The 23,843-nt window shown below is 46.5% G+C and overlaps 1 long non-coding RNA gene across 1 annotated transcript; it reads left to right on the top strand.

Annotated features, from left to right (window-relative positions):
* The first annotated feature begins 9,693 nt into the window (after nt 1–9,693).
* On the top strand, nt 9,694–21,926 carry LOC136004279 (uncharacterized). The gene is made up of 2 exons (XR_010608357.1): nt 9,694–9,846; nt 17,346–21,926. It is a non-coding gene; the product is annotated as an uncharacterized LOC136004279 (long non-coding RNA).
* The last annotated feature ends 1,917 nt before the right edge of the window (nt 21,927–23,843 follow it).

Here is a 23,843-nt window from a genome sequence, read left to right as displayed (position 1 = left end):
AAGTCATGTATGACCAACCTTATAGCCTTCTATGAGGAAGTGACTAGGTGGAGGGATGATGGTAGAGCGGTAGATGTAGTTTTTCTTGATTTCAGTAAGGCATTTGATACTGTCTCCCACAGCATCCTCATAGATAAGCTAAGGAAGTGTGGGCTTGACGATCAAGTAGTGAGGTGGATCGAGAACTGGTTGAAAGGAAGAAGGCAGAGAGTTGTGGTCAATGGCGCAGAATCTAGCTGGAGGTCTGTGACTAGTGGAGTCCCTCAGGGGTCGGTGCTGGGACCGGTGCTGTTTAATATTTTCATCAATGACCTGGATGAGGGAACTGAGTGCACCCTCAGCAAGTTCGCTGATGACACAAAACTGGGAGGAGTGGCTGACACACCAGAAGGCTGTGCTGCCATTCAGCGAGACCTGGACAGGCTGGAGAGTTGGGCGGGGAGAAACTTGATGAAATTTAACAAGGGCAAGTGTAGAGTCTTGCATCTGGGGAAGAACAACCCCATGTACCAGTACAGGTTGGGGGTTGACCTGCTGGAAAGTAGCAAAGGGGAAAGGGACCTGGGGGTCCTGGTGGATAGGAGGATGACCATGAGCCAGCAATGTGCTCTTGCGGCCAAGAAGGCAAATGGCATCTTAGGGTGCATTAGAAAGGGTGTGGTTAGTAGGTCAAGAGAGGTTCTCCTCCCCCTCTACTCAGCCTTGGTGAGGCCGCATCTGGAATATTGCGTCCAGTTCTGGGCCCCTCTGTTCAAGAAGGACAGGGAATTGCTGGAAGGAGTCCAGCGCAGAGCCACAAAGATGATTAAGGGAGTGGAACATCTCCCTTAGGAGGAGAGGCTGAGGGAGCTGGGTCTCTTTAGCTTGGAGAAGAGGAGACTGAGGGGTGACCTCATCAATGTTTACAAATATGTAAAGGGTAGGTGTCAGGATGATGGAGCTAGGCTTTTTTCAGTGATATCCAGTGATAGGACAAGGGGCAATGGGTGTAAACTGGAGCATAGGAAGTTCCACGTTAACATCAGGAAGAACTTCTTTACTGTAAGAGTGACAGAGCACTGGAACAGGTTGCCCAGGGGGGTTGTGGAGTCTCCTACACTGGAGATATTCAAGGCCCGCCTGGACAAGTTCCTGTGTGATGTACTGTAGGTTACCCTGCTCTTGTGGGGGGGTTGGACTAGATGATCTTTTGAGGTCCCTTCCAACCCTTGGGATTCTGTGATTCTGTGATTCTATGGAAGGCAAAAAGTGTGTGGGAGGCAAACAAGAAAGTAGAGGCCAAAAAACAGGGGAAGGCTGAAAAAATCTGTGAGGCTGAAAAGGGATGTAAGGCAAAAAGGGTGTGGGAGACCAACAAGAAAGTAGAGCATAAAGAAGACAACAAAAAGGTCAAAAAAGTAGATACTCTTTTTGTACTTCCACCCCTTTTTGGCATCCCACCCTTTTCAGACTCACAAAATTTTTCAGCCTTCCACTTCTTTTTGGCCTCTACTTTCTTTTTGACTGCCCATCCCTTTTCAGCCTCTCACCTTTTTTTGTGCTCTATGTTCTTTATAGTGTTGCACAATATTTCTGGGCTCTAAACACACTTTTAGCATCTGGACATGGTGCAGACTCCACCCCTATTTTGTCCTCAAGTATCATGTCAGCCTCCCACCTGTATAGCCTTCTACCTCATTTCAGCCTCTGATTCCTTGTGCAGTCTCCCACCCCTTCAAAGCCTCTGTTTTCTTCCTAGCCTTCCATCCCACTTAATCCTCCATCCATTTTTGGAATTACATCACTTTTTAGCTTTTACTTCCTTGTTGACCTTCCATCTCTTTTTGGCCTCAAACCCCTTTTCAGCCTACCAATGCTTTCGGCCTCTACTTTATTGCTGGCTTCCCACAAATTTTTGGCCTCCCACCCCTTTTCATCCTCTCCATTCTTGTTGGTCTCTCAACAATTTTTGGTGTCCCACTCTTCTTCGGCCTCCCACACATTTCCAGCAGAATTTTCTTCTTGGCCTCCAACACCATTTTGGCCTCATACCCTTGTTGGGCCTCCGACCCCTATTCAAAATCCCATCCCTTTTTGGACTCCCAACTCTTTTTGGCCTCCCACCCCTTTTTGGCCTCTACGTTCCTGTTGGGCTCCCACCCCTGCTCAGGCTCCCACCCCTGCTCAGACTCCCACCTGTTTTCAGCCTCTAGGTTCTTCTTGTCCTCCCACCCCTTTTTGGCCTCCCACCTATTTCAGCCTCTACTTTCTTATAGAATCATAGAATAGTTAGGGTTGGAAAGGACCTCTAGATCATCTAGTTCCAACCCCCCTGCCATGGACAGGGACACCTCTCACTAAACCATCCAGTTCTTGTCATCCTCCACTTTCTTGTCAGCCTCCAAAAACTTTTTGGCCTCTCACCCCTTTTCCGATTCTATTTTCTTATTGGCCTCCCACCTGTTTTCAGCCTCCCACCTCTTTCTGGCCTCACACACGTTTTCAGCCTCTACTTTCTTGTAGGCTTCCCACTCCTTCTAGGCCTCCCATCCATTTTCAGGCTTTACTTTCTTGTTCACCTCTGTCCTGGGTTTAGCTGTAGCAATTATTTTTTACCTTTCTAGTAGCTGGTGCAGTGCTTGTGTTTGGGCTTCAGTCTGAGAACAATGCTGATAACACACCAATGTTTTAGTTTAGTAATGCTTACCCTGATCAAGGACTTTTCCATTTCTCATGCGCTGCCAGTGAGGAGGGACATGGGAAGCCAGGAGGAAGCAGAGACAGGACGCCTGACCCAAACTAGCCAAAGAGGTATTCCATACCACAGCCATTATGCCCAGTATATAAACTGGGGGGAGTTACCCAGAAGGCCCAAATCGCTGCTTGGGTTGGGCTGGGTATCGGTCAGCGGGTGGTGAGCAATTGTATTCTCTTCCCTTGCTTTTTTCCTTACCGTTATTATTACTGGTGGTAGCAGTAGTGGTTTTGTGTTATACCTTAGTTACTGGACTGTTCTTATCTCAACCCGTGGGCATTACATTCTTTCGATTCTCCTCCCCATCCCTCCGGGAACAGGGGGGGAAAAAGCAGGGGGGGAGGGAATGAATGAGTGGCTGCGTGGTTCTGAGTTACCAGCTAGGCTCAAACCACAACACAGGCCAACATGAAAGTAGACCTGAAAAGAGTGGGAGGCCAAAGAGGTGTGGGGGGCCAAAGAGGCATGGGAGGCCAGCAAGAAAGTAGAGACTGAAAAGGGGTGGGATGTCAAAAAGCAGTGGGACATCGAAAAGCAGTGGGATACTGTTGTGGTTTAAGCCCAGCCGGTAACTCAGCATCACGCAGATGCTTGCTCACTTCCCCCATTCTTTCCCCCGCTCCTGGTGGGATGGGGAGGAGAATCAAAAGAATTTAAATCCCATGGGTTGAGATAAGAACAGTCTGGTAACTAGGGTATAATACAAAACTACTACTGCTACCACCAATAATAATAATGATCAGGGAAATAACAAGGAGAGAGAATATAAAACTTAAAAGGGAAAGGGAAAACAAACAATAAACACAAGTGATACACAACACAATTGCTCACCACCCGTTGACCGATACCCAGCCCAACCTGAGCAGCAATCTAGCCCTTTTGGGTGACTCCCCCAGTTTATATACTGGGCATAATGGCTGTGGTATGGAATACCTCTTTGGCTAGTTTGGGTCAAGTGTCTTGTCTCTGCTTCCTCCCAGCTTCCTGTGCCCCTCCTCCCTGGCAGAGCATGAGACTGAAAAGTCCTTGATTGGAGTAAACATTACTTAGCAACAACTAAAACCATCAGTGTTATCAGCATTGTTATCAGAAAAAACAGCAGTGCATCAGCTGCTATGAAGGAGAAAAATTACTGCTACTGCTGAACCCAGGACAGCCTGCTACCCCTGTTTGGTCTCTCAGCTGTTTTCAGCTTCTATTTTCTTGTTGGCTTCCCACCCCTTTTTGGCCTCTACGTTCTTTTTGGCCTCCCACCCCATTTCAGACTCCAACCCCTGTTTGGCCTCCCACCCATTTTTGACCTTTATTTTCTTGTTGGCCTCCCATCCGTTTTCTGCCTCTCACTCTTTTGAGACTCTTCTGTATTGTTGGTCTCCCACAACAATTTTTCCTCCCACCTATTTTCAGCCTCTATTTTCTTATTGGCTGTCCATTCCTTTTTGGTCTCCTACCCCTTTTCAGACTCCCACTACTTTTCAACCTCTACTTTCTTTTTTGCCTCCCAGCACTTTTCAGCCTCTACTTTTTTGTCGACCTCCCACCTCTTTTCAGCCTCCCACCCATTTTCAGCCTCTAATATTTTGTTGGCCTTTCAACCTTTCTTGGCCTCTACTTTCTTGTTACCCTCCTAGCCATTTTTTACCTCCCACACCTGTTTGGCCTATATTTTCTTGTTGAGCTCCCATCTCTTTTTCGCCTCCCACACTTTTCAGACTCTACTTTCTTGTTGGCCTGGCCTCTCACAACTCTTTGGACTCCCACCCATTTTCAACCTCTATTTTTGTTGGCCACCCACCCCTTTTCAGCCTCACACCCCTATTTCAGCCTCATCTTTCTTATTGACCTCCCACCCCTTTTCAGCCTCGAACCACTTTTCAGCATCTACTTTCCTGTTGGCTTCCCACCTATTTTTAGCCTCTATATTCTTTTTGGACTATCACCACTTTTTGGCATTCATCCCTGTTTTGGCCTCCCACCTCTTTTAAGCCTCCCTCACCTTTGCAGCCTCTATTTTCTTGTCAACCTCCAACCCCTTTTCGGCCTCTACTTTCTTGTCAGCCTCTCATGCCTTTTTGCCCTCCCAACCATATTCAGCCTCAACTTTCTTGTTGGCCCCCCACCCCTTTACAGCCTTCCTCCCATTTTCAGCTTAATCTTTCTCATTGGCCTCCCACCCCTTTTTAGCCTCTACTGTCTTTTGGCCTCCCATCTATTTTCAGTCTCTACATTTCTTTGGCCTCACACCCCTTTTCTGCTTCACACCCAGTTTCAGCCTCCATTTTCCTGTTGGCCTCCCACCCTATTCAGCCTCCCACTAATTTTCAGCCTCTACTTTCTCGTTGGCTTCACACACCTTTTGGTCTCCCATCTGTTTTTGGCCTATACTTTCTTAAAGGCCTCCCACTCCTTTTTTGGCCTCCCACCCTTTTTCATCCTGCATGTTCCTGTTGACTTTCCACACCTCTTCAGCCTCCCATCCCTTTTTGTTGTCCCTATTTTGTTGTTCGACACCCACCTCTTTTCAGCCTCCCACTATATTCAGCCTGTAATTTCTTTTCGGCCTTGTCCTGGGTTCGGCTGTAGCAGTCATTTTTCTCTTTCTTAGTAGCTGGTGCAGTGCTGTGGTTTTGGCTTTAGTCTGAGAACAATGCTGATAACACACTGATGTTTTTAGTTGTTGCTAAGTAATGCTTACTCCAATCAGGGGCTTCTCAGTCTCATGCTCTGCCAGTGGGGAGGGGCACAGGAAGCTGGGAGGAAGCAGAGACAGGACACCTTAGCCAAACTAGCCAAAGGAGTATTCAATACCACAGCAAGTCATGCCCAGTATATAAACTGAGGGGAGTTACTGGAAGGCCCAGATTACTGCTTGGGTCAGGCTGGGTATCAGTTGGCAGGTGGTGAGCAATTGTATTGGGCATCACTTGTGTTTATTGTTTTCCTTTTCCCCTTCCAGTTTTATATTCTCTCCTGTTGCTATTTCCCTTATCATTATTATTATTGGTGGTAGCAGTAGTGGTTTTGTGTTATATCTTAGTTACTGGACTGTTCTTATCTCAACCTGTGGGAGTTACATTCTTTTGATTCTCCTCCCCATCCCTCCAGGGGAGGAAGAAGGAGGGGAGTGAGCGAGTGGTTGCGTGGGTCTGAGTTGCCAGCTGGGCTTAAACCACGACAGGCCTCCCACCCCTATTCAGCCTCTGTCGTGGTTTAAACCCAGCCGGCAACCCAGAACCATGCAGCCGCTCTCTCACTTCCCCCCCCCCCCCCCTCCCCCCGCCCCTTCCAACCCCCACTCCCGGAGGGATGGGGAGGAGAATTGAAAGAATGTAACTCCCATGGGTTGAGATAAGATCAGTCCAGTAACTAAGGTATAACACAAAACCACTACTGCTACCACCAATAATAATAATGATAAGGGAAACAACAAGAGAAGAGAATACAACCGCTCACCACCCGCAGACTGATGCCCAGCCTGACCTGAGCAGCAATCTAGCCCTTCCAGGTAACTGCCCCCAGTTTATATACTGGGCATGACGTGCTGTGGTATGGAATACCTATTTGGCTAGTTTGGGTCAGGTGTCCTGTCTCTGCACCTCCTGGCTTCCCCTCCTCCCTGGCAGAGCATAGAATCATAGAATAGTTAAGGTTGGAAAGGACCTTAACATCATCTAGTTCCAACCCCCCTGCCATGCCACACTAAACCATGTCACCCAAGGCTCTGTCCAACCTGGTCAGGCAGGATTTCCCCTTAGTGAAGCCATGCTGGCTGTCACCAAGCACCTTGCTTTTCTTTTCATGTGCCTTAGCATGCCTTCCAGGGGAATCTGCTCCAAGATTTTGCCAGGCACAGAGATGAGAACTACAGAGGTCTGTAGTTCCCTGGGTCATCCATTTTCCCCTTCCTGAAAATGGGGGTTATATTTCTCTTTTTCCAGTCGTCAGGAACTTTACCTGACTGACATGATTTTTCATGCATGAGGCTCAGAAAGTCCTTGGTCAGAGTAAACATTACTTAGCAACAGCTGAAAACATTTGTGTTATCAGCATTGTTCCCAGGCTGAAAGTCAAAAACACAGCACTGCACCAGCTACTAAGAAGGTGAAAAATGACTGCTACTGCTGAACCCAGGACAGCTTCCCACCCCTTTTAGGCCTCTACTTTATTTTTGGCCTCCCACCTCTTTTTGGCCTTCCTCTCTTCTCAGCCTCTACTTTCTTCTTGGCCTTGCACCCATTTTCAGCCTCTACTTTTGGGTTGGCCTTTCAACCTTTTTCAGCTTACTAGCCCTGTTTGGCCTCTATTTTCTTGTTGGACTCTCAGCCCTTTTCAGCCTCCCACTCCTGTTTGGCCTCTGTTTTCTTTCTGGCCTCCCATCCCTTTTTGGCCTCCCCCTCTTTTCGGAATCTACTTTCTTGTTGGCCTCCCACAACTCTTCAGCCTCCCAGCCATTTTCAGCCTCTAATTTCTTGTTGGCCTCCCATCCCTTTTTGGCCTCCCACTCCTGTTTGGCCTCTGTTTTCTTGCTGGCCTCCCACAACTCTTCAGCCTCCCACCCATTTTCAGCCTCTACTTTCTTGTTGGCCTCCCATCCCTTTTTGGCCTCCCACTCCTGTTTGGCCTCTGTTTTCTTGCTGGCCTCCCACAACTCTTCAGCCTCCCACCCATTTTCAGCCTCTACTTTCTTGTTGGCCACTCACCCCTTTTGTCCTCCAACCCCTTTTCAGACTCCCACTACTTTTCAACCTCTACTTTCTGTCATCCCACGCCTTTTTGGCCTCCCCTCACTTTTTGACCTCTAGTTTCTTATTGGCCTCCCATCCCTTTTCAGCCTCCCACCCCTTTTCAGCCTCCCACCCTTTTTTGGCCTCCCACCACTTTCCTGCCTCATATTTCTTCTTGACCTTTTAGCCCTTTTTGGCCTCCCACCCCTTTTCAGCCTCCCACCTCTTTTCAGCTTCTACTTTTTTTTTTGGCCTCCCTCCCGTTTTTAGCCTCCACCCCCTTTTTGGCCTCCCACTCCTTTTCGGCCTTTACTTCCTTGCTTGCTTCCCACCCCTTTTCGGACTCATACTCTTTTCCACTTCTACTTTCTTGTTGGGTTTCAAGCCTTTTTGACATCTATTTTCTTGTTGGTCTCCCACCCCTTTTCAACCTCCCACCTGTTATCAGCCTATATTTTCGGCCTATCACCCCTTTTTGTTCTCCGTCCCTCTTTCAGCCTCACAGCCCTTTTTGGCAACCCACCCCTTTTCAGACTATTTTCCTGTCAGCCTCCATCCCCTTTTTGGCCTTTCATCTGTTTTTATCCTTTACTTTCTTGTTGGCCATGAACCCATTTTTAGCCTCCCATCCTTTTTTGGCCTCTACTTTCTTGTTGTCCTCCCACCCCTTTTCACCCTCCCTCTCCTTTGCAATCTCTATTTTCTTGATGGCCTCCCACCCCCTTTTCAGCCTCTACTTTCTTTTGGCCTCCCATCTTTTTTCAACCTCCCACCAATTTTCAGCCTCTACATTTTTGTTGGCCTCACATACATTTTCATCCTCTATTTTCTTGTTGGCTCCCCACCCCTTTTGACTGCCCACCCCTTTTGGCTTCTGCTTTCTTATAGGCCTCCCACCCATTTTAACCCTCTACGTTCTTTTTGGCCTCCCACCCCTTTTTGGCCTCTACTTTCTTATTGCCCTCCCAGCCCTTTTTGGCCTCCCACCCCTGTTTGGCTTCTATTTTCTTGACAGCCTCCCACCCCTCCATCCCTGTTTGGCGTCCCAATCATTTTCAACCTCTACTTTCTTGTTGGCTTCCCCACTCTTTTCAGCCTCCCACTGATTTTCAGCCTCTATTTTCTTGTTGGTCTCCCACCCTCTTTAAGCCTCACATCCATTTTTGGCCTCTCTTTTCGGTCTCTCACCCCTATTGGACTCCCACTCATTTTCAGGCTCTACTTTTTTATTGAGTTCCCACAACTTTTTGGCCACCCACCCATTTTCAGTTTCTACTTTCTTGTTGGTCTCCCATCCGTTTTTGGTGTTCCACTCTTTTTCAGCCTCCCCGCCATTTTCAGCATCTTTTCTTGTTGGCCTGCTGCAGGTTTTCAGCCCCCCATTCTTTTTCCGCATCTCAGGCCTTTTTGGTCTCTGTTTTCTGCTTGGCCTCCCACCAAAGCATGTAGGGTGGTGGAGGCCAGGGGTGACAGAAGGCCCAACAGTGGCTGGTGCCTCAGGGGTCAGTGTGTATCCGGGGATGCCGAGGCCCAGGCTGGTGCGGCGGCAGCGCAGTGCTGTGGCGCGGACGAGTCGAATCGAATCGAGTCGAGCCGAGCCGAGCCGAGTCGAATTGGGTCTCGTCCGGTCCCGTCCCTTCCCAGACAGCCGCACCGCCCCGCCCCGCCCCGCGCCCCGCCCCGCCCCGCCCGGTGCTATGACAGGCCGGCAGAGGTCACTCTCCTCCCGCGCTGGTTGCGACTGCTCCCAGCAGTTTCTCGCCCTTGTTCTCCCGCAGCTGCGCCGCGCGTCTCGCTTAGTTGCTCGGGCCGGGAGCTGCGCAGGGCTACATGTGCCGAGCCCGAGGGGTCCGTGTCCGCAGACACCGCCCCGCCCGCCCCCGGCACCGGGGCTCTTCCTGGGTCGCTCCCTGGATGCGCCGGTTTTCCTGGCGGTCCCGGTCCGGGCAGCAGGAGGCCGGGGCGGGTTGTGGAGTGTGCAATGTCCGTGAGGTGCGGGGTTCGGGATGTGCGGGGTCTGGGGCTGTGCGGGGTGCGTGGTGCTGATCCCTGAGCCCCGGGCGGGAGGCGGTGGATCCATGTCCCCTCTCAGAGCCGGAGCCTCTTGTGAGGTATACAGGAATGATTCGTGTCAGCAACTTAGGAGTTTTTGTCACCATTGCACTTTATGTGGAATCGGAACCCCTTTATAACAAAATTGGTGACCCCGGTGTGATCTCTGTGGCTGCTCGGGACTATAACGAGTTTTTAGTTGTGGCTCGGGAGTGGTAGTCCCGGACAGTCTTGTGAGATCAACGAACAGAGAGGCAATAACCAAGCTCCCGGAAAACTGCAGTATAAAATACCCATAATTATTGTGCACGAAGATCCGGACAAGAACAACGGACTGTGAGTATTGTTCAGTTGGGTGGGGTGCCGGTGTGTGTGTATGAATGGCATATATGGGAAGTTTTCCTCTATCTGGGATCTGACTACCAGTTAAGAGAAGGTATGTGGAAGTGAATGAACTGAGACACGGGCTGAGTAATGTGGATCTGTGGAAATACGGTCCAGGATACTGAAGACCTGTGAAGCGAGTGTGGACCTCTTCTAGGTGTGTTTCCAATCTCCCGCGAGGGACTTGGCCGCTGAAGGAGGGAAGTGATAGTGGTTGATTGAAAGGAAGCACACCTGGTGGGAAACGGGTCAGAGTAGGAGTCGTAACTCTCACCCAGGAAGGGGCCCACGGAGAAGTCCCAGAAATAAGGCAGGGAGCAAGTTACCTGAAATAACCCCAGACAGTCCCTGGGGGTTAATGCTTAAATACTGGGGCTTCTGGCCATCCCAGGAAGGAAAGAATAGGGAAAAAATGGTCCATCACTGTATGGAAGTGTGGACTAAAGAGGAAATTCTACCGGACCATTTATATTGGCCAATATTTGGGACTTTTGATGATTGTATTTGTCAGACTAAATCTATATGTAAATGGCAAAGAACCTTTCAATCAAGAGGAGAGTTATTATGCTGCATTATGGAAAGGATCATCTATAACGGTTTCATTATTTCCCTTGAAAGAAAAGAAAGAAAAGGTAAAAAACCCAAATAAACCATTATGGGAGCCATTAGATAATTTACCACCCCCTTATCAAGGGCAAGAGTCAGGAAATAATCAAGGGATTTACCACCCGACCCTGCTCCCCCATCCTCCCCTCCCTCCAGTCGCACCAGGAACAAGATAAGAACACAAAAAGGTGATAATCCTCAGGAGAATGTGGAGGAAAGAGAAACCTTATTCCCCCTCGGAGAGGTGCCGATGGGAGGAAATACAGGAGGGATTGGATTTGTATCAGTACCCCTGAATACTGGCGACGTAAGATCCTTTAAAAAGGAGATGGGTCGGCTATTAGATGACCCTTTGGGGGTTTCTGAACGATTGGATCAGTTTTTAGGCCCTAATATTTATACATGGGAAGAGATGCAGTCAATATTGGGAATATTATTTACTGCGGAAGAAAGATCTATGATTAGGCAAGCCAGAATGCAAAATTGGGAGAGACGACATCAACAAGGTCCTCCCGGAGAGCAAAAATGGCCTAATCAGAATCCCTATTGGAATAATCAGACTGGTCAAGACAGGCAAAGCATGACAGACTTGAGAGAGCTTATTATACAAGGAATTAGGGAAGCAGTTCCAAGGGGACAGAATATTAATAAAGCTTTTAGTGAGCATCAGGAGAAGGATGAGTCTCCTACTGATTGGTTGGAGAGATTAAGGAAAACTTTACGAATGTATTCTGGAGTGGATCCGGCTTCCCCAGTAGGAGAAGCGCTTTTAAAAACCCAATTTGTGGCATGATCTTGAGGGGATATTAGGAGAAAGCTGGAGAAATTAGATGACTGGCAAGATCGCGGGTTACAGGAATTGTTAAGAGAAGCTCAGAAAGTCTATGTACGGAGAGATGAGGAGAAACAGAAAGCAAAGGCAAAAATATTTGTGGCAGCGGTGCGAGAAACTCAGAGACGAGAGCAGCCCAGACCGATACCCAAGGTTTCAGGACTGGGGTATCGAGAAAGAAAACAGACAGAACAAAAGGAGAGGATTAAGATCACCTCTGGGGAAATACCAGAGTGCTATTATAGTGGAAAGAAGGGACACCTTAAAAGAAATTGCAGGAAGCGGATGCAGGATGAGAAGATGTTTAAAGATGAGGAATAGGGGTGTCAGGGGTTATATATTCTGGGGACGAGAACAACATCAGAGCCCTTGATAAAGTTAAAGATAGGTCCCCAGGGAGAAGAAATAATATTCTTAGTTGATACTGGAGCCGAAAGATCTATGGTCCGGCATATCCCTATGGGATGCCAAATAAGTAAGAACACAACTTTAGTAGCAGGAGCAAAAGGAGAACCTTTTAGGGTTCCCGTCATCAAAAATGTAGAAATTGAATCAGAAAAGAAAATTTGCATAGGGGATTTTCTGTTAGTGGAAGAAGCAGAGAACAACTTATTAGGACGAGATCTAATTATAAAATTAGGAATAAATTTGGAGGTGGAAAAAGGAGTGATTACGGTAAACTTATATCAATTAACAGAGAAGGATGAGGGGCGTATAAATCCGGAAATTTGGCATAATAAAGGGGAGATAGGAAAATTAGACATTGAACCATTGGAAGAAGAAATAACAAATCCAAAAGAGCCCATTAGGGTCAGACAATATCCGATCTCCTTGGAAGGAAGGAAAGGATTGAAATCAATAATTGAGGATCTGATACAGAAGGGGACTTTAGAACCCTGCATGTCACCACATAATACTCCAATCCTCCCGGTCAGAAAACCAGATGAGAGTTACTGGTTAGTTCAAGATTTAAGGGCAGTTAATCAGAGAACTGTTACCCGGTTCCCGGTGGTGGCAAATCCATATACTTTATTGAATCAGGTATCACCAGAGCATACCTGGTACAGTGTAATTGATTTAAAAGACGCCTTTTGGGCTTGTCCTTTAGCAAAAAAAAGCAGAGACTATTTTGCCTTTGAATGGGAGGATCCAGAAACAGGTAGAAAGCAGCAACTAAGATGGACAGTATTACTCCAGGGCTTTACTGAATCACCAAACTTGTTTGGACAGGCTCTGGAGAAATTATTAACATCCTTTAGAACTGAGGGCAGTGTAAAACTCCTACAGTATGTGGATGATTTACTAATAGCTGGAAAATCTGAGAATGAAGCTTGGGAAAACACCATAGGTCTATTGAATTTTCTTGGAAAAAAGGGATTAAAAATTTTGAAATCTAAATTACAATTTACAGAACCGGAGGTGAAGTATTTGGGACACTGGATTAGTAAAGGGAAAAAGAAATTAGACCCAGACCGAGTGGCAGGGATCATAGCTCTACCTGCCCCAAGGACAAAAAGGGAGGTTCGACAGCTGTTAGGATTACTAGGGTATTGTCGACAATGGATAGAGGGATTTAGTGAAAAAGTAAAATTTTTATATGAAAAACTCACATTAAATGTAATAAAGTGGTCCCCAGAAGATGAAGAGAAATTTCAACACATTAAAAATACTTTAATGAGAGCTCCTGTGTTGAACCTTCCAGATTTAAATAAACCATTTCAACTATTCGTCTATACAAGTAATCATACTGCATATGGGCTATTAACCCAAGATTGGGCAGGAAGTAAAAAGCCCATTGGATATTTCTCAAAATTGTTGGACCCTGTAAGTAAAGGCTGGCCAACATGTCTACAAGCAGTGGTAGCAGTGGCTTTATTAGTTCAAGAGGCTAGAAAAGTGACCTTTGGAGGATCCCTAGTGGTCTATACCCCACATGACATCCGGGGAATCCAACAAAAAGCGGACAAATGGCTCACGGATAACAGAATATTGAAATATGAGACTATTTTAGTCCATTCTCCCGACTTGGAATTAAGATCTACAGTAGCTCAAAATCCAGCACAGTTCTTATTTGGGGAATCCGGAGAAGCACCCACTCATGATTGTATAGATGTGATAGAATTGCAAACAAAAATTAGACCAGATTTAGAGGAAGAAGAGTTAGAAGAAGGGGGAAAGTTGTTTGTGGATGGATCCTCGTCGGTAGTTGATGGGAAAAGAAAGTTGGGATATGCAATTGTGGATGGAAAAAAATGGGAAGTAATAGAGTCCAGACCATTAAGTGCAAGCTGGTCAGCACAGGCATATGAGTTATATGACTTGTTAAGAGTGTTAAAAAGACTACAGAATAAAAGGGGAACCATATTTACAGACTCAAAATACGCATTTGGGATAGTGCATACCTTTGGGAAAATATGGGGAGAGGTTTGATAAACACGCAAGGCAAAGGGTTAGTACATGAAGAGTTAATAAAACAAATATTACAGGCTATAAGGGAGCCTGAAGCAATAGCTATAACCCATGTCAAAGGACACCAGAAGGGGCTACAATTTAGAACCAGAGGAAACAATTTAGCGGATGAAGAAGCAAAATGGGCAGCTCTTTTAACCCTAACAACTAGTGAATACTTAGAGAAAGAGGGAGAACAGATGAATGAACCGAAAGCATGCTCTCAAAGTGAGATAAAAGAATATGAAAGACTAGGAGCCAAATTAGAAGGCAATAAATGGATGTTGCCAGATGGGAGAGAAATGTTACCTAAGGGTTATGCTAGAAGAATATTGCGTAGATTGCATCAACAAACACATTGGGGAGCAAGAGCACTTACTGATCAATTTTTAAAATTCTATGGTTGTATGGGGATTTCTGAAATAGCCAAACAAGAAGTACAAGGATGTTTAACATGCCAAAAGGTTAATATGAAACAAATGAGACAGGCTCCCAAAGGGGGAAGACCTTTAGCCCACTTACCTTTTGAAAGGATACAGGTTGATTTTACTGAACAACCAAAAGTGGGGCGATATAAATACCTTTTAGTGATAATAGATCAATTAATGCATTGGGTTGAGGCCATTCCCACTGCAAGGGCTACGGCCCAAGTGGTGACAAAACAACTATTAGAAAATATCATTCCTAGGTATGGGATAATCGAGGTAATAGATTCGGATCAAGGATCCCATTTTACCTCTAAAGTTCTTAAAAATGTTATTTCAGCTTTGGGAATCCAATGGGATTATCTCACTCCTTGGCATCCCTAAAGTTCTGGAAGAGTAGAAAGGATGAACCAAACCTTAAAACATCAGTTATCAAAATTAATGATTGAAACTAAAATGTCATGGATCAAATGTCTTCCTCTGGCGTTACTAAATATTAGAACTATGTCAAATTCGACTACTGGAATCTCACCTTTTGAGATGTTATATGGGATGCCCTACACTCAAGGGCTACCAATAAGTCACCCCAAATTGGAGGATGTGACTATCCAACGCTATATTACTATTTTGAATAAAAACATACAAGAACTCAGAGCCAAGGGAATGCTAGCTCAAAGCACTCCTTTGGAATTTTCAATATATAAGATTCAACCAGGGGACAGGGTATTGATAAAAAGTTGGAAAGAAGATAGTCTATCCCCTCATTGGGAAGGACCATTTCTTGTTCTTTTAACTACAGAAACGGCGATAAGGACTGCTGAAAAAGGATGGACACATGTGTCACGAGTAAAAGGACCCATAAAAGAATGGAAAGTTGTGAGTGAACCCGGGGACACCAAGCTAACCCTCAAGAGGACTTAAAACAAAATTTAACAAGGGCAAGTGTAGAGTCTTGCATCTGGGGAAGAACAACCCCATGTACCAGTACAGGTTGGGGGTTGACCTGCTGGAAAGTAGCGAAGGGGAAAGGGACCTGGGGGTCCTGGTGGATAGGAGGATGACCATGAGCCAGCAATGTGCTCTTGTGGCCAAGAAGGCAAATGGCATCTTAGGGTGCATTAGAAAGGGAGTGGTTAGTAGGTCAAGAGAGGTTCTCCTCCCCCTCTACTCAGCCTTGGTGAGGCCGCATCTGGAATATTGCGTCCAGTTCTGGGCCCCTCTGTTCAAGAAGGACAGGGAATTGCTTGAAGGAGTCCAGCGCAGAGCCACAAAGATGATTAAGGGAGTGGAACATCTCCCTTAGGAGGAGAGGCTGAGGGAGCTGGGTCTCTTTAGCTTGGAGAAGAGGAGACTGAGGGGTGACCTCATCAATGTTTACAAATATGTAAAGTGTAGGTGTCAGGATGATGGAGCTAGGCTTTTTTCAGTGATATCCAGTGATAGGACAAGGGGCAATGGGTGTAAACTGGAGCATAGGAAGTTCCACGTTAACATCAGGAAGAACTTCTTTACTGTAAGAGTGACAGAGCACTGGAACAGGTTGCCCAGGGGGGTTGTGGAGTCTCCTACACTGGAGATATTCAAGGCCCGCCTGGACAAGTTCCTGTGTGATGTACTGTAGGTTACCCTGCTCTTGCGGGGGGGTTGGACTAGATGATCTTTTGAGGTCCCTTCCAACCCTTGGGATTCTGTGATTCTGTGAATTCATATTGACTCCTGTAAATATGATATGAAAAATGCAGGTATAGCTGAAATTATTTTAAGAAACCATAGGATAAGGGCCAGTACCAGTCCATATCCTATATGCAAACACTGCAATTTGTATATTAGGGTAAGGTATCCCAATTGCTAAAAATATATTATTACTCGTAGAAGAGACCAAGAACAATTTCTGAGGAATCAATTACAGTTCTTTTGCATTTGGTGTGAAACTATCACCTCGTTGGAACAATTGTTGTGGGTCAAATCTGTAATAGCTGATGGGAAATATACCTTTAACCTGCCAGAGAGGGCAAGACCGGAGGGAATCGGTGCTGCAGCTGGAAAGGTCTGCCGAGGGCTGCAACCCCTGGGGCTGCGACTACTGAGCACTATGATCCTGACCAGACCTCTTTTGGTGTTGGTTCTGATGGGAACCATATGGGAAAATGCCGTGGCTTCTAAAAACATTCACAACAACTGCAATGAATGCATTACCACAACTAGACGAGGGAGAGTGACCTCTCAAACGTTGATCTATCACACCGAGTATGAATGTAAAGGAACAATAATCGACTACTGTATACACAACCAAACCCAATATGGGCTTTGTAAAGAAGAAAAAAAACCCCAGTATGTTTTAATCCAGAAGAACTTCCCTATCAATATTGGGTAGAAATGAGAACAAATTCAGGAGAAGGAAGATTAATCGGAACAAGTGAAGTTATAACCAATTTAAGTACCTCAGTGTCAATAATTTTTGATGCATGTGATATTATAGATGATGATCTAGATAATAATTGTGGAAGTTTAGAGTGGAGGCGGTACTATAGTAACCAACCAAAATACATTTGCCCAGGTGGACATCAATGTCACATAGATCCTGATTATGTACCTAGTCAAACAGCTAGGTATCAGTCATCACACCTCTGTGGAAGAAGAGGATGGTCTTGTGTATTTTGGGATACTGCAGGCTGGGGATATGATTATCAATGTAAGACCCTACGAGCTTCAATAGCAAAATTACAAACTAACAGTAGCTGTACAACCCATACCTGCAATCCAGTAAATTTAACTCTCATAGATTTGAAAATTTGGAAACAGAGGCAAGTAACTGAAATTGGACTTAAGATATATGGAACGGGAGAGGACCCAGGTGTGGTTATTAGTATTAAAATCAAAGAAAAATATAGAGAATCAATACAACACCACTTATTATTCAATTCCTTCTATCATGAAATGGAAACAGGAATCCAATACGAAATTCCCACTGTTGCTAAAAATCTCTTTATAAATCTTGCTGAAAATATAGCTAAAGCGTTGAATGTAACTCCACAATTTTGCCAGGCACAGAGGTGAGACTGACTGGTCTATAGTTCTATGGGTCTTCCATTTTCCCCTTCTTGAAAATGGGGGTTATATTTCCTTTTTCCCCATCATAGGGAACTTCACCTGACTGCCATGGTTTTTCAAAAATGATGGACAGCGGCTTAGCAACTTCATTTGCCAGCTCCTTCAGGACCCATGGATGGATTTCATCATGTCCCATGGACTTTTGCACGTTCAGCTTCTTAAGATGGCTTCGAACCAGATCCTCTCCTACAGTGGGCCTAAGGTCTTTATTCTCACAGTCCCTGTGTCTGCCTTTGAAGCGTTGGGTGGTGTGGTCAGAGCATTTGCCAGTGAAGAGTGAGGCGAAGAAGTCATTAATAACCTTAGCCTTCTCCAAATCCAGGGTGGCCAGTTCTCCCGATAGCTTCCAGAGAGGGCCCATGTTGTCCCTAGTCTGTCCCTTATTCGCTACATACCTATAGAATGCCTTCCTGTTATCCTTCACATCCCTAGCCAAGTTTAATTCTAACTGGGCCTTAGCCTTCCTAACCTGGTCCCTAGCTTCCCAGACAACATCCCTGTATTCTTCCCAGGCTGCCTGTCCTTGCTTCCACCTTTTGTAAGCCTCTTTTTTCCCCACTCAGAGTTTCCTCAGCAGCTCCTTATCCATCCAAGGAGGTCTCCTGGCCCTCCTGCTGCACTTCCTTCTAGTTGGGATGCAACACTCCTAGCTTGTAGTAGCAGATCCTTGAATATCAACCAACAGTCTTGGGCCCCCCTGCCCTCTAGTGCTATATCCCATGGAACCTTACTAAGCAGGTTCCTGAAGAGACCAAAGTCTGCTCCCTTGAAGTCCAGGGCAGTGAGCTTGCTGCATGCTCTTCTCACTGTCCTGAGGATCTAGAACTCCACCATCTCATGATTGCTGCAACCAAGGCTGCCCTGGAGCATCACATTTCCATCCAGCCCTTCCCTGTTGGTGAGCACAAGGTCAAGCATGGCACCTCTCCTTGTTGGTTCCTCTATTACTTGCAGAAGGAAGTTGTCTTCCACACAATCGAGGAACCTCCTGGATTGCTTATGCCAGGCCTTACCATCCCTCCAACAGATGGTTGAAGTCCCCCATGAGGACAAGGGGCTGTGAGTGTGAGGCTGTTCCTATCTGTCTATAGAGTCTTCATCCACAGATTCCTCTTGATCAGGCAGTCTGTAACAGATCCCCACAGTAATGTCACCCATAGCTCTTCTCCCTCTGACCCTGACCCACAAACTCCCTGTTAACTGCTCACCTGTCCCCAGACAGAGTTCCATACTTTCCAGCCTATCACTGGTATAAACAGCGACTCCTGTCTGCTGGTCCTGTCTTTTCTAAAGAGCCTGTAACCTTCCATTCCAACATTCCATTCATATGAGCTATCCCACCATGTTTCTGTAATACCAATGATATCATACCCCTGTAGATGTGCATAGGTCTCTAATTCCTCTTGTTTGTTCCCATACTACGGGTGTTTGTATAGAGGCATCTGAACCAAGCTCCAAATGAAGCCGGCTCATTGGCTGAAATATCTCTACATTTCTCCAAGCATTTATTATAGGTGTTGGCAACTGACTGGGTGTGTTGGGATGGATCGTTGCCCCTCCCCCCCCAACACATCTAGTTTAAAGCTTTCTTGACCAGCCTGGCAAGCCTTCTGCCAAAAGAGCTCTTCCCTTTCTTTGTCAGACCAGCTCCACCAGCCTCTAGTAGACCTGGCCTCTCCAATCGAATCCCATATTCTAAATACCCAAACCCCTGACTACGGCACCACTCTTCTACTTATTAACCTGCCAAATCCGTCTAGCCTTTTTAAGGTCCTCCCCTTTATCCTGGAGAATTGATGAAAAGACTATCTGAGCTCCAGAGCTCCAGAGCCCCTAACCACCTCTTCCAGGGCTCTGTAGTCCTTCTTAATTTTCTCCAGGCTACTGCTATCTATATCACTAGCACAAATCTACAGAATCTACAGAAGAAAATGTGAAGAAGTACTAAGAGAACATGTCTTATCCCTGTCCCAGTCCTGTGGCCTGTATGGCAACAGTCTTTGTGCTTGCTGTGGTAAGGGAAGGAGGATCTCAGAAGGAATCTTTACAACAACATTGAAAGGGTGACTGTGTTTCATGGGTGTGGGTTTTTTATTTAGGGATGCTTTGGGTGCAGAGCAGACATGGGTTGTTCTTAGTGGGTCTGCCGGGCTGGACCCTCAGTTTGGCTTCAGCAAGGAGCAGGCTCCTGAGCTCTTCCCACAGTTTTAGCAGCTTCAGGCAGGGATGGTGCTCAAGGGTAGACATGCCTGCAAGAGGACAGGGATGCAGTGTTTCTCAGTATTTCTTGTTTTTCATATGTTTAGCAGCTGCCCCCATGGTGAAGGTATGAGGCACAGCCACGTGGTCTCAATCCTGCTCAAGTTCTGGGGCATTTGCACTTTCTCACAAGATTTCCCTTGCAGTCCCAGCTGCTGTAGCTCTCTTCCCTCCTCAGGAGTGAGGGCTTGGGGCTGGACTAGATAAAGCCAGATAGAGATGGAGAGATGGTTCTATGGAAATGTTTGCTCAGTGCCCAGGAACAGCACAAAATGCAAACTGACTGTTAAGAATCATTAGGAAAATAATGGGGAGCAGATCAGTTATGCCACTGAACAGATCCACAGTGGAAGCTGCCCTATGATTACCATATGCAGCTCTGTTCTGCCTCCCAAGAAAAGAGTTGGAAGTGTTTCAGAGAAGAGCCACAAGGATGATCAAGTACAAAGAATATTTTCCATGTGAGGAAAAAGTAGTCTCTTTAGCCTGGAAAATACATGACTGAAGAGGATTATAAAATCAAGTTTGGCATCCAGAAGTTGTCTGCAGCATGATTTCTCACTGTCCCTTCGATACAAGAACCAGCAGGTAACAACTAAAAGCCAAAAAAAAAATATTTTTTTTAATGTCATATGTTGTATCAGACTGCTTCACACAGGATATGGTAGACTCCCAAAGTTTGTATAAATTCAAAAAGAAATTAAACACTTTAATGGGAGAAAAAAGTTCTACTTACCTTGATTAAATCCAAGACCCCTCTTGCTTCTGAAGCCTGAGCTGTGGATTCCTGGAGGCTGGCAGAGTAGTTTGGGCAGCACTGTGGTATCTGTGTCCTCTTTTTACACTGACTGAGAGAGCAGTTCTTGGCTACTGGCAGAGATGAGATGGTGGCAGGGATGAGACAGTGTACAGACTTCAGCTGATTGCAGAGTTTTCTTCCCTTCACTGCTCAAGGCTCCTTTTCAAGGGCTGATCCTGCCCTATCACAGTGTCAGTCTGTTCTATTTTTTTTTTTTTTTTTTAAGAGCTGTATCCAAAAAGCCTAGCTTAAAAATTTGCAGTGGTGGGCTAGTAACCCTCTGTCTGCACCACTGTGCCAAGATACAGGTAAGCCTTCATAGATGAGCCCACTTCTAAACAACACTCACTCTTAGCAGTGGCAGAGCTGGCAGTGATGACAGCAAAAGCCTCTGTCCCAGTCCCTCTCTGTGATGACGTGCCAGGATGTCCAGCAAAGTTTGCTGCTGTGTCAGCAGCCAAGGTCAGTGCAAGCACCTGTGCTTTGTTCTCACTGGGTCACGGGCACTTGTACTCCTGTGAGTCAGGGAGTGCCTCTGTGGTGGTGCCAGCCCAGGGCACTGGTGCCTGGCTGTGGCTTGCAAAGTGCTAAGAGTCCCTGGATCCTTGGGGTTGCCCGGGGAGATCCTGAGGGGACTTGGACATGCCAGGGTAGACTAAGGGATGCGAGGCACTACAGCCCTGGCTGTGAAGTCAGCTGCTCCCACATCAGCGATACATGGGCTCCTGCTCAGCCCAGTGAATCTGGAACATGGGGTCCTGTCTGAGGCATTGTGAGAGACTGATCTGAAATCAGACTCCACTGTCCATTGTCTCAAAGATCGGTATGAGAAACTAAGATGGGATGTGAAGCTGAGATGGGATTCCACTGGCAACTGTCTCAGAGATGGGTAGGAGGAGTTAAGATTCCAATGTCCACTGCCTGGGAGAAGGGTGTGAGGAGCTGAACTGGGACTCCACCATCCATCGCCTGAGAGATGAGTGGGAAAGAGCTGAGATAATGGACAGAAGAGTCTTTATCTCAAGGATTGGTGTGAGGAAATGCTGTCCATTATTCCAAGAATTGCTGCAGACCTGCAGTTGAAGAGCTGGCTGCAAGACCAGTGAAACTGGTCCACCAGGAATGTGTAATATGTGAGGTTAAGAACATAGGTACTCCCCCCAACTCATTATAAAAGGGGGGAAAAGAGACATTGCCAAAATGGGTACATTCAAGGGGACAACTCCAGAAGGACACCTCCACGAGGACACCCACCTCCAGTGACTACTATGGATTCTCGGGGACAATCTGCTCTGATGCTGACTATGAACCTTGAAGGACTCCCACCACTTCAAATACCAACTATGGACCCTGGAGGACTCCCACCACCTCCAACAATGATGATGGATCCCCGGGACAATGCTGGATCCATGGTGGTGACTATCTCTCTGCACCCCAAATCCTTGCTCCTTTTTTTTTCTGATCTGTCCTATCGCTATTCCCTTTATTACAATAATTTCCTTTTTGTATAATAATTGTCTTTTTGTAATAAACCAACTGATCGATTACGGTACTTGACCTCGTTTGCATATTAATTTCACTCTTGGGATCACAAAGCAAATGGGTCCAACACTGGGGTTTTCTCCAGTCAGACCTGACAGGCATGTGCTGCATGCCTCCAGAGGACATCAAGCAGGAGAGACAATGCTGTTCTGCCTCTGCTCCCCAGAGGGAATGCAGGGGTCCCAATGTCGCAGGCCCACATTGCCTGTGGCAAACCCAAAATTGCCTAGTTTGCCACGGGCAATGGAGCTATTTCTGTGCACTCACCTGCGAGGCATGTATCAGCCAGCATGCTCCTGAGTCCTGTTCTCTAGAGCTGGTCACAGAGCAAGGCATGATGCTTAAGCAGTAGTGAAGAGGGATGGAGTGTAAAGAGACAGCAGAGAAACTGTAGGAGTTCCCAGGGCTGTTTGCCACAACAGTTGTTTACACCTGCAGTGTTACCAGTTACAGCAGACACTGGGCAGTTTCCTAGGAGATATTTGACCATTTATGCTTGAGACTTCTTTTGTTTTTGCAGAGTACATAAACCAGTTTATAGCCACCTCTAATCATATCTAACTTTTGCTGTCACAGACTTCAAGTGCTCGCTGTGGTACATTTGGGAGAGGCACCCACCCAAGCATTGCCTTCTGCCATTGCACTGATCACAGCCCATGGTCCCCCAGCCCTGCAGAGACTGCTCTGGCTGTTGGAACAGTTCTTCATCCATCTGGAGGAGCACTACTGGCCCTCTGGGCTTTACAGCCAAGAGATCAGTCAGCCCTTTCCTCTCTCCTATACCTCTCCACACCAGCAAGGGTTCTTGCCTTCTCAGAGCCATGTGGGCAAATAAGGGAGTAGAGCAGAGCCTACTCAATTGTCCCAGTCAGTGTGAGTCTCACTGAACAGCTCTGCTATGGAAATATGAAAGTGTAGTGTAGGGCTTAGAAAGACAAGACATGGTACCTGTTCTGAAGAGCACTCAGCTGTATCTCCTGGAAAGCATGCTAAGGCACATGAAAAACAATGAGGTGCTTGATGACAGCCAACATGGCTTCACTAAGAGCAAATCCTGTCTGACCAATTTGGTGGCCTTCTATGATGGGGCTACTGAACCAATGGATAGGGGCAGAGAAATCAGCCTTGCAGACTATTCCAGTCAATGCTCTATTATTTTATTTATTCCCTCTTTAACATGTGTTGTAGACCTGGCTCTCAGACCCAGGCCCCCAGTGGGGTTCCTCACCAGTTCCTACACAAATAATACAGTTCACCTTCGCTTGCAGTTCCCCCTGGCTGTCATGGCTGTGCGTTTCTGGTCCCATCTACCTGCTGATGGTGCTGGGATGTCTGTATGAGCTGCTCTGTGTCCTGCTATATTATATGTGGTATATATCTGTGCATGTTCCACCCTCCCACTGAGGACCCATAATCCAAGTGGGTGCTGCTTTGTACTAACATGGATAATACATGGCAGACAGCTGTGAGGCTCTGTGGGTTGGCAGCACACATCTGCCCATCTGTTGCTTACTGAAAAGAAAGCAGGTAGACCAACCACTGATATCCAAGCAGTTCTACTTCACCAGCTACTGAAGTTCCATGACTACACTCAAGCAGTAGGAGGTAGACAAAGGGCAGTAGACTCCTACAGCCATCAAGGATCAGAAGTGAGACCTTTCCATCAGTCAGACCTTGACCTCCAGTAGCCTAGGCCAGCCACTGCACAGCAAGACTACACAGCATCAAGCTGACCTTACTCTCCAGGCAGTCTGACTGATAGCCATGTCCTGCACAACTCATTTGCACAGCAGCATGTGTAAGAAACTGCACACAGCTATTCTACTGAGAACGGAAACTGAATTCTAAAGTTCTGATAGCAAATCTACGCTCCCGTCTCTGCCTCATCTTTTTTTTTTACCACCAATGGTGGAACTGCAGTGCTCAG

Source organism: Lathamus discolor, chromosome W (assembly GCF_037157495.1).
Source record: "Lathamus discolor isolate bLatDis1 chromosome W, bLatDis1.hap1, whole genome shotgun sequence".
NCBI lineage: Eukaryota > Metazoa > Chordata > Aves > Psittaciformes > Psittacidae > Lathamus > Lathamus discolor.
Note: the sequence above shows the minus strand (reverse complement) of the source record. Positions and strands in the feature narration are given on the sequence as shown.